This window comes from Carcharhinus amblyrhynchos, unplaced genomic scaffold, assembly GCF_965287045.1.
Source record: "Carcharhinus amblyrhynchos unplaced genomic scaffold, sCarAmb.v2.hapA scaffold_38, whole genome shotgun sequence".
Lineage (NCBI taxonomy): Eukaryota > Metazoa > Chordata > Chondrichthyes > Carcharhiniformes > Carcharhinidae > Carcharhinus > Carcharhinus amblyrhynchos.
In genome coordinates this window covers 3,332,993-3,341,641 of record NW_027649779.1, presented here as the reverse complement: position 1 = coordinate 3,341,641, position 8,649 = coordinate 3,332,993, and the positions used below count along the sequence as shown (strand labels likewise).

At 40.6% G+C, this 8,649-nt stretch overlaps 2 non-coding genes across 2 annotated transcripts; both read left to right on the top strand.

The window, feature by feature from the left end:
* The first annotated feature begins 1,553 nt into the window (after window positions 1-1,553).
* Window positions 1,554-1,636, top strand: trnal-aag (transfer RNA leucine (anticodon AAG)). Its single transcript has one exon. It is a non-coding gene; the product is annotated as a tRNA-Leu (tRNA).
* Window positions 1,637-2,419: 783 nt separating this feature from the next.
* trnaf-gaa (transfer RNA phenylalanine (anticodon GAA)) lies at window positions 2,420-2,492 on the top strand. Its single transcript has one exon. It is a non-coding gene; the product is annotated as a tRNA-Phe (tRNA).
* The last annotated feature ends 6,157 nt before the right edge of the window (window positions 2,493-8,649 follow it).

The window sequence follows — 8,649 nt, the reverse complement described above, 5'->3', positions numbered from 1 at the left end:
TTACAAGAACAAGTCTTTGACAGAACTTCGGCCCAATTTCGAAGCATCGGACAATATGTAACAACTTGCATAAGTTGATATGTGAGCCAGTAGCGCAATGGATAACGCGTCTGACTACGAATCAGACGGTTCCATGTTCGACTCCTAGCTGACTCGGTGTTAAGCTTTTCAAAAAGGTCACAAATTCCACCTTATATTCGATTAAAAAAATGTTTTCAATAATTTTAGACATATTCAAATATATGCGGATGAGCTTTAGTCAGTCTTCATTAACATTGGGAATGGTTAGAAATATAGGAAATTTGAAACAAATGAAATCCAACAGGGAAGAAACATCACAAAATCTGGTCGGGTGGAAACCTGGAGAAAATATATGAGGGAAACAGAGAATCACAGAATTATTACACCAGAGATGAGGCGATTACAAGGTTATTTGCACAGTTCACATGCGTTGTTGGTGAAAGGGAACCAGAGGCCGTATTGTACGTATATTTGAACAGAATCACAGTAATCAGGTTGGTCGGCTGGAAAATTGAACCTTACATATCGAAACATAGGATCATTGGAATTTGGAGCCGATGGAGTTAAATTCAGCCCTTTGGTCCGGCTCCACTATTCTACTAGATCATGGTTAACATCTCCTTGATATGAAATCCACCTCCCCACCTGTTCCCCATATTCCTTTAATGTGTTTTCTTTATCAGAAATAAATCTCTCCATTCTTGAAATTATGCAATGATTCAGACTCCACCGCACTCTGGGGCAGCGAGTTCCCCCAATGCACCACCATGTGCGAGAAGTAGTCCCTCCTCATCTCAGTTTTAAATCTACCGGCTCGCAAACTATACACGTGACCTCTTGTCATAGATTGCCCCATAAGAAGAAAGTTTTGGTTTTCTTTATTTTTCAACCCATGTAGAATTGTATATACCTCGATCAGATTCCCCCCTCACTTCCAAACTCCAGCAGTTTATGAGACCATTTCACCTCACTATCAATTCCATGACCCAGCTCAATCCGTGTTGTTATTGGTTGAAGGAGACAATCACGTTCCATCCAAACAGCACATGTTGAAAGAGGAACGTGTCAGAAGTGGAAAAGACTTGAGATGAAAACAAGAAGCAAAGGGATTTGTGTTAAGTCAGTTTGAAATACACTTTTCACCGATTTTTCTGGTAGTTCAATGGTTTGTGTTCAGCACTTCCTCACTGTTGCGTGGTTTCCATTTCCGCGGAGGAAAATAAGATTATTTGATCTCAGCAAACCATTAATAATGATCTGATTCACTCTCTGATCGAAAGCAGATCTACTAGAATCAGCCGAGTGAGGTTTGCAAGATTCCATCAGAGCTGGAAATTTCACATGTAAAACAGTTCAAGAACAAACACAGAAAGAGAAGGACAGATGATTTCTGTTTGTTACTCAGTTCAGACTTACCTGAATCAGTGAAGGAACAGGCTCAATCCTCCTGATGGTCTTTTCCAGCTCCATTGCTTTTAATGAATTTCAGTAACATTATCATCAAATAACATTATTGTGAGAATATTTCACGTGGTAGCGTGGCCGAGCGGTCTAAGGCGCTGGATTAAGGCTCCAGTCTCTTCGGAGGCGTGGGTTCGAATCCCACACACTGCCAAAATAGGTTTGACTTTTGGGCTCAGAGTGAACGCAGGAATGTGTAAGGTGTTTATTTTCAAGAACAACGAACAGAAACATTACCAACTTTACAATTTGCTGGGGTAAAGCAGTGTGTGCAAGTGGCCCCTTTCGAGAGCACACACACACAGTGAATTTCTGACTGCCGAGTTAAACACTCTGATGAAGGAGCAGCGCTCCAAAAGCTCGTAATTCAAATTATTCTGTTTCACTTTAACCTGGTGTTGTGAGAATGCTTTCTGTACCCACTTCAGTCCAACACTGGCGTCTCCACATCATGAGATAAATAACAGGATTACAAACAGTGAGACTGTGTTGCCTGCCCAAGAATTAAGGTGATGGGCTTGATTTTTCTAACTGAAACTGAAATCGGATCGTGTACACATCCCATCATTCCCATTTCTACCCAGATATTTACAGAATTAATCTGGGTCTTGTGATAACCACCGTACTACAGAAACAGGGTGATGACCTCAGGGCAAGCAGATCCGGTTTACTGGAGAAACAATTAGACTGGCTCCAGAAGCCCATCTTTTGCCCACAGTAATTGATATTACATTGTCTCTGCTGGTTCCTCCTGTCAAAATGAATAATGATGTTTCCCACTGCATTAAAGTTTTGGAATAACATGGTCGAGAAAAAAAAGTATTCATGACGTTTAAAGCAAATCAGATCAACACCTGAAAATGATGCATTAACGAATGGGCAGAAATCATTGCTCTCTTAGATATTTGGGAGATGGAAGGTACCAATTTGCCAGTCAGCCGAAATAGCTCAGTAGGGAGAGCGTTAGACTGAAGATCTAAAGGTCCCTGGTTCAATCCCGGGTTTCGGCAGGGTCCCGTTGCTGGTTTTCTGTGCTCTCCGCTAAACAGTCCTGCATTTTGTCTCGCACTGTTTTCAAACATCAATTGACACAAACTGCAACAGACTAAATACCCACCGCAATTTCCACCCTGCCAGGTGTTGTTCTATTTCCTCTTTGTTGGATTTCGCTTTTTAAAAAACTTCCTCTATTTCTAAACATTCCCAATGTTAATGAAAGGTGATGGAGATAAAGGTTTATCTTTGTTTCCTTATGCACACATGCCATGTAACGTCCTGAGTTTTTCCAACCTCATCACATTTCAGTGCCGATGTCAGGTCCGCTTTTACATGGCAGTGAAAATACATTTAGTTGACCTGCTGTTTCATCCAAAACAATGTATATTTGCATTACCTCTTTTGGGTCCTCCACAAGGAGGCCATTCGGCCCATCAAGTCTGCACCCGCATCAATCCCACCAACGCCCTATTCCCCGTAAACCCACAGATTTACCCTTCTAATCCCTTTGAAATTAGAATCAATTTGGCATGGCCAATCAAACTAACCCACACATCTTTGACACGCAAACCGGAACACCCGGAGGAAACCCACGGAGGCACGGGGAGAACGTGCAAACTCCGCACAGACGGTGACCCGAGGACCTGAGTCCCTGGCGCTGTGAGACATCAGTGCTAATCACTGTGCTACCGTGCTGCCCTTTCTACTGCATTCAATGTTACTGCAGTTCACTCCATTCAAAGTATTAGTGTCAATTTCTGATAAACCATCCTGTGGTGATTCTGCTGAATAACATTAAATTATCACCGTTAATGGACCATCCAACGTTGGACGCCATTGATTTTAAACTTTGCTGCTTTTCTGGGCGAACTCCAGCTCTCCATTCCTCCCGCAATGTCACCGCTCGAACTGAGTCTTTCTCCTTCCCACATTGTTAAACTCACACTTACTGGTTCCTGAGTGAAAACTGCCTCCACTTCACTGGGGGTGAGAGAGTTGACTATTTCATTCAATTAAAAGTTTTCTTGTCATTGAAGCAAAATTTTGGACCGAGATGTGCAGATATTTGTGTCGGTAGAAACAATAAATTTTCCCCCATTAACAGCTAGATTTTAACCCGTATCAGCATTTTGTACCATCAGCCCTTTCTCGCCTATCGCTCTCTTATTTCCTTTTTGGTTCTTCACATGTGACTTTTCCAATTCAGACGCAAACAAGGAAACCTCCCTAATATTGATTCTGACAGTTGCAGACTGGGAAGTAACGCAGGATTGTTGTACAGCAATAAATCTACATTCCCTGACCGAGAATCGAACCTGGGCCACGGCGGTAAGAGCACCGACTCCTAAACACTAAACCACCAGAGAAGCTGATGAAAGCCCTTTAAAATGTTAATTTATCCATTAGTCAACTGTTTTTTATTGTATTTCAGACTTTTTATTCACCAAATACAAGTTTATCCTTCACATTTTACCCTTCACAAAGACCTTGTCTTTGTCAAAACTGAGTATGTCTTGCCTCTATTTAGATGAGAAAACACCACGCTGGTTAGTAATATACTGTATACACTCTCTCAGTAATGACTGAACTGGACCCAGTCTGTATTCATATTAGTACAGGTGCTGTATCGATATCTGGTGCATTCGGCTCCTTCTCTGTATTACTGCACAAAACCCGTCCCTCATTTATATTACAACTGATCATATTAGTTGGATTGACCATGCAAAAATTGCCCGTTATTTTCCTTTTGAGTATGTGGATTAGCCATGGAAAATGTGTGGGGCTAATGGGGATAGGGCAGAGGGGAGGACCTGGGTGGGATGCAGACTCGGTGGGCCAAGATAACCTTTCTTCTGAACTGTAGGAATTCTATGGCTCTATGTCTATGAAATATCATAGACATTTGCGTGCTTATTTATTTTAAGTAATCTATTTTCTAATAACCCCGTTTGGAGAAATGATCTCTTTTAGCAATTCCCCTTCAGTTTTCCCAGTGATAACCTTCAGCCCATCTCTGTCTTCCACGAATGCATGAAAACACCAAACAGTTCATGTGTTTCAACTGAAGAACATTTAAGATGTAAGCATTTATTGACAACCATTCTGTTGTGTGTTCTTGCAAACAAAATCATTTCAGCCTCATTATTTTGTCCCCGGTGTTGACTTATCTGTCTTTAGAGATCTGTTGGAAAACGGATAGGCTGACAATGTGTGACAGCAATATTCACAACGGTTTCAACTCTCTTCAGTTCAGCAACACATTGTTAATCAATGTTCCTTTTTTTTGCCAAAGTGCATGAACCAAAATGTTTGCCTTCATTCGGATTTTTTAGCATGCATTAAATGGCAATAACCATATAATTTGCAAGGAAAGGTGAAGTCATCTTGTTTGTTCAGAGACTGTGATTAATGTCCCTCAGCACACGGTTTAATTGTTTCAATGGGGACATTAGAGGATTTATAAATAGGAATTTTCACAGTGTGTGCAATATTGTTTAACTGGGAGTGGTCTCTGTTACAGCCAGCGATCATTGAATTTCAGAGCCATGTTCTGGATTATACCACTTGAGCTTCGTATTCTTTGGGTATTTTACGATATCCAAAGGGTTTACTACCCTGTCCTTGCCGTAGTTGGTGTCACTGGTAAGTCATATTTCTCTGTGTTCATTGTCCTTGTCGATGTTACCCAGTTATTGATATCATTCTGTGTAACTTTCATGGTTTGTAGCTGTGAACGCACTGGAAACATTTCTCCTTGCCACACAGCTATCCTCACACTGCCTGACATTCACTTTCACTCTTTCCACTTTACGGTTGTCGTTATGTAACATGATTTCCAGTATTATGATTCACAGCCAATTCCAAATCAGCTGATTCAACATCTTCAACTGCACAGCCTTCAGCACAATCAAAGCAGAGTCATCCAGACCAGAAATATTTGCTCCAAACCTACTGGCACCATTGTGTCCCCCATATACAAATCTGAAGAAGGCAGCAAATTGGAGATTTTATTAACTGGTGAATGTGGCTTCTTGCTACATCATTGCGGGGCTGTTCTGCTGTGAACTTGGTCTGGAGCAGAATAGGTGAACTCATTCTATTCTGGGGTGGATTTAATAAAAATGTTTCAGCTGTTACCAAGGATCCTGAGAGATTGTTTCTCTTGTGCTCAGTCTAAAATACGAGTAAATTGTGTTTCTCTTCCTTACAGTGAATGTATTGACGATTCTTATCCTGTCACGAGGGAAGTGTGGTCTTTCCAAAAGTGTGATACGTTACCTCATTTCCATGTCAGCAGCGGATCTACTGGTCGTTATCATCGATCTCATTTTGAGGCAAATTCCCATTAAGTTTGAATTTTTAATCATTTACCAATTTAAAATATGTAATATCCATGCTGTGCTGCTTTATGCAGTCACTGATTGCTCTGTCTGGTTCACTGTCTCTTTCACCTTTGATCGATTTGTGGCTATTACTTGTCAGAAGCTGAAAATAAAATACTGCACTGAGAAAACTGCAACAGTGGTTCTCGGAACGGTGAATGTGCTATTCAGTGTAAAGAACATTTTCTGGTATTTCATGTATGGTGATAGATATGTGTTTCAGAATATTCCCCATTTTTGTAATGTAGGCTCTGATGTCCTCTCTTCTGCAGCATGGGGAGCTGTTGAAAATCTGCATTATATTTTAACACCATTCGTTCCTTTTTTGTTGATTCTGTTGCTGAATGCTTTCACCATTAAACACATTCTAGGGTCGACCAAATTCCGCAGGAGACTTCAGAGCTGCAAGTGTATGGATAGTTCAAAGGACCCAGAGACAGTGAAGAGAAGAAAATCCATTATCTTACTGTTTGCTCTATCAGGAAATTTTATCCTACTATGGTCAGTGTTACTTATCCACTCCTTTTGTCAACGATTATATAATGTAAACTTAATTCATTTCTATATTCCTGCATTTGTGCGGGAGTTAGGATTTATGCTCCAACTTCTGAGTTGCTGCACCAATACATACATTTACGCAGTGACCCAGACACAATTCAGAGAGGATCTAAAGAATGTGATCAGATCTCCATTTACTGCAATTGTGAAATTACTTACAGAATAAACATGTTTTTCGTTAGAACAGGGTGATTATCTCGTGTTCTGCACAAAACAATATCTCAGTGAAACATACACAGTGTAGACATTTTTTTATCACCATTTCTGATTAAAACGTGTATTGAAATTGTAAAAACGAATAAAAAAAATGAATTGAGTCCAGAAAAAATCCGGATTCAAATCAGCTAATACTAATGAACCAGCCTGGACATCATGTTGGCCTCCAGTTTTGTACCATTCTGTTAACTTGCGTGGATGTTTGCATTTCACTTCAGCTGCAACACAACTCCCTCAATGAAATGAATCTCAAAACTCAACCCCCGTGAACTCTCTTCACAATTCCACCCCAGCTCACCACATCCCCACCCTCCCATTCAGCTCGACACTCAGCCCAAACAGTCCTGCCCCCTTTGCACAGTATTCATTATTGGATTTAGCAATGGTGAGTTGAACAGGTAGGAGTAGAGATTCATGGATGAATGGATTATTTAGCAAAGGTGGTTGCAAATCTTCCCCAGGAGGTGTAGACAAAGGTCATGGGTAGAGGAGGGCACTCATAATGTTGAAATGTGGCGCGGGCTCATTGGGCCGAAGGGCCTGGTTCCCATGTTGTGTTGTTCTTTTTTCTTTGTTCAAATATTAGCACTAAACTTCCATGGATTTACAGTCGGTGCTAGACGGCAGCTTGAGACAGAATGTTGGAGTGGCAGTGATTGCATTTAGTAAAACTCAGTGGCAGTATTTGACAATGCACTTGGTACAATTCATTTAAAAAACCTCAGCCAAATGCGCATTAAATTCCACTACCCTGGTGGATTTTGCAGCATGTGTGAGACATCAAAGTTAGTTTGTGCCCCAAATGCACTGGAGTGTTGAAGTGAAATAAGCAAATACATATATTAAAGATGCACAGAACAGAATATAAGCAGGGTTGGTCTTTGTTTGTGAAGGGTCTGAAAAGTAAATAATTGTTGAAAAATTCAGACAAAAGTAGATTTATCTTCAGTTATGAATAAATATTTTTAATGAATTTTGAACAAGTATTTAAAATAACAAAATAGAATGTAATGGAATTATTAGCCAAAAACAGACATCTTTATTCGCAGGAATAGCTAAGTAAGTATTCTATTCATAACCATTCCACGCCGTAAGTTACTGGAAAAGATGTAGACGCCTTTTTATTCACTTTTTCCTACCATTAAAAAAACTCGAAAACCTTTTTCACTGTAAACGTGATTATAGTGATACAGTTTCACCATCTGCTGGCGACTCACAGCGCTGGTCTCATGTGTTTGCATTCAGTAGCTGGATGTCTGCACTTGGGAACCAGTTGCTGAAGTGTGACTATTAGACAAAATTGTCTGGGATTGAAGTTTTCCAACAGGAGCTCGGCTGGTCAGTTTGCCATTTTATCAGCAGTCACTGTGCAGGAACTCTATTTCTCTTTCCCATGGGAGATAGTGACTAGAGATGCTAGATGTATATTTAACACATGCATTTGTACATTCGGTGGCGTTATGAAACGCAAATCCAATTTTGAGTGGGAATGGATGAAATTTCCTGAACTCTGCCATTCATCTGTCACAGGATATCACTTTTAATCTCACATAATGGACGTTCATCAACGTTATTTATATTTCCATAAGAATTGTTTCAAAGGATGCGCGGGCCCTCGTGACTAGGCGATCTCCTTGAAACCTGTAAACTTTTGGAGGTCCATAAAAGTTGGGGCGTTAAGAGAGATACAAGCCCTCTCTTCCATTTGTCCTCCTCTCCCTTTTTCGAAAGGTGAACTTCCGTAAAATCTGGAATATTAATGTCTTATTTCAGTTATGATGCTAGTCCAGTGGCCTGAAACGGTCACCAAATCTCCCGTCACAGACTGGGTCTGACCCTCTGGGGATTCACCACATTTTCTGCTTGTGAATGAGGCGAGAAATATCTAATCAACTGGCTTCTGTTTGGGTAACTCACACCGGCTTTCACAATGCCCTAGTCTAAATGTTTGTTTTCAATTACTTTGCTTGATTTCTCCTGGAGGATTTACACTTACATTCTTTCAGCAAGATGT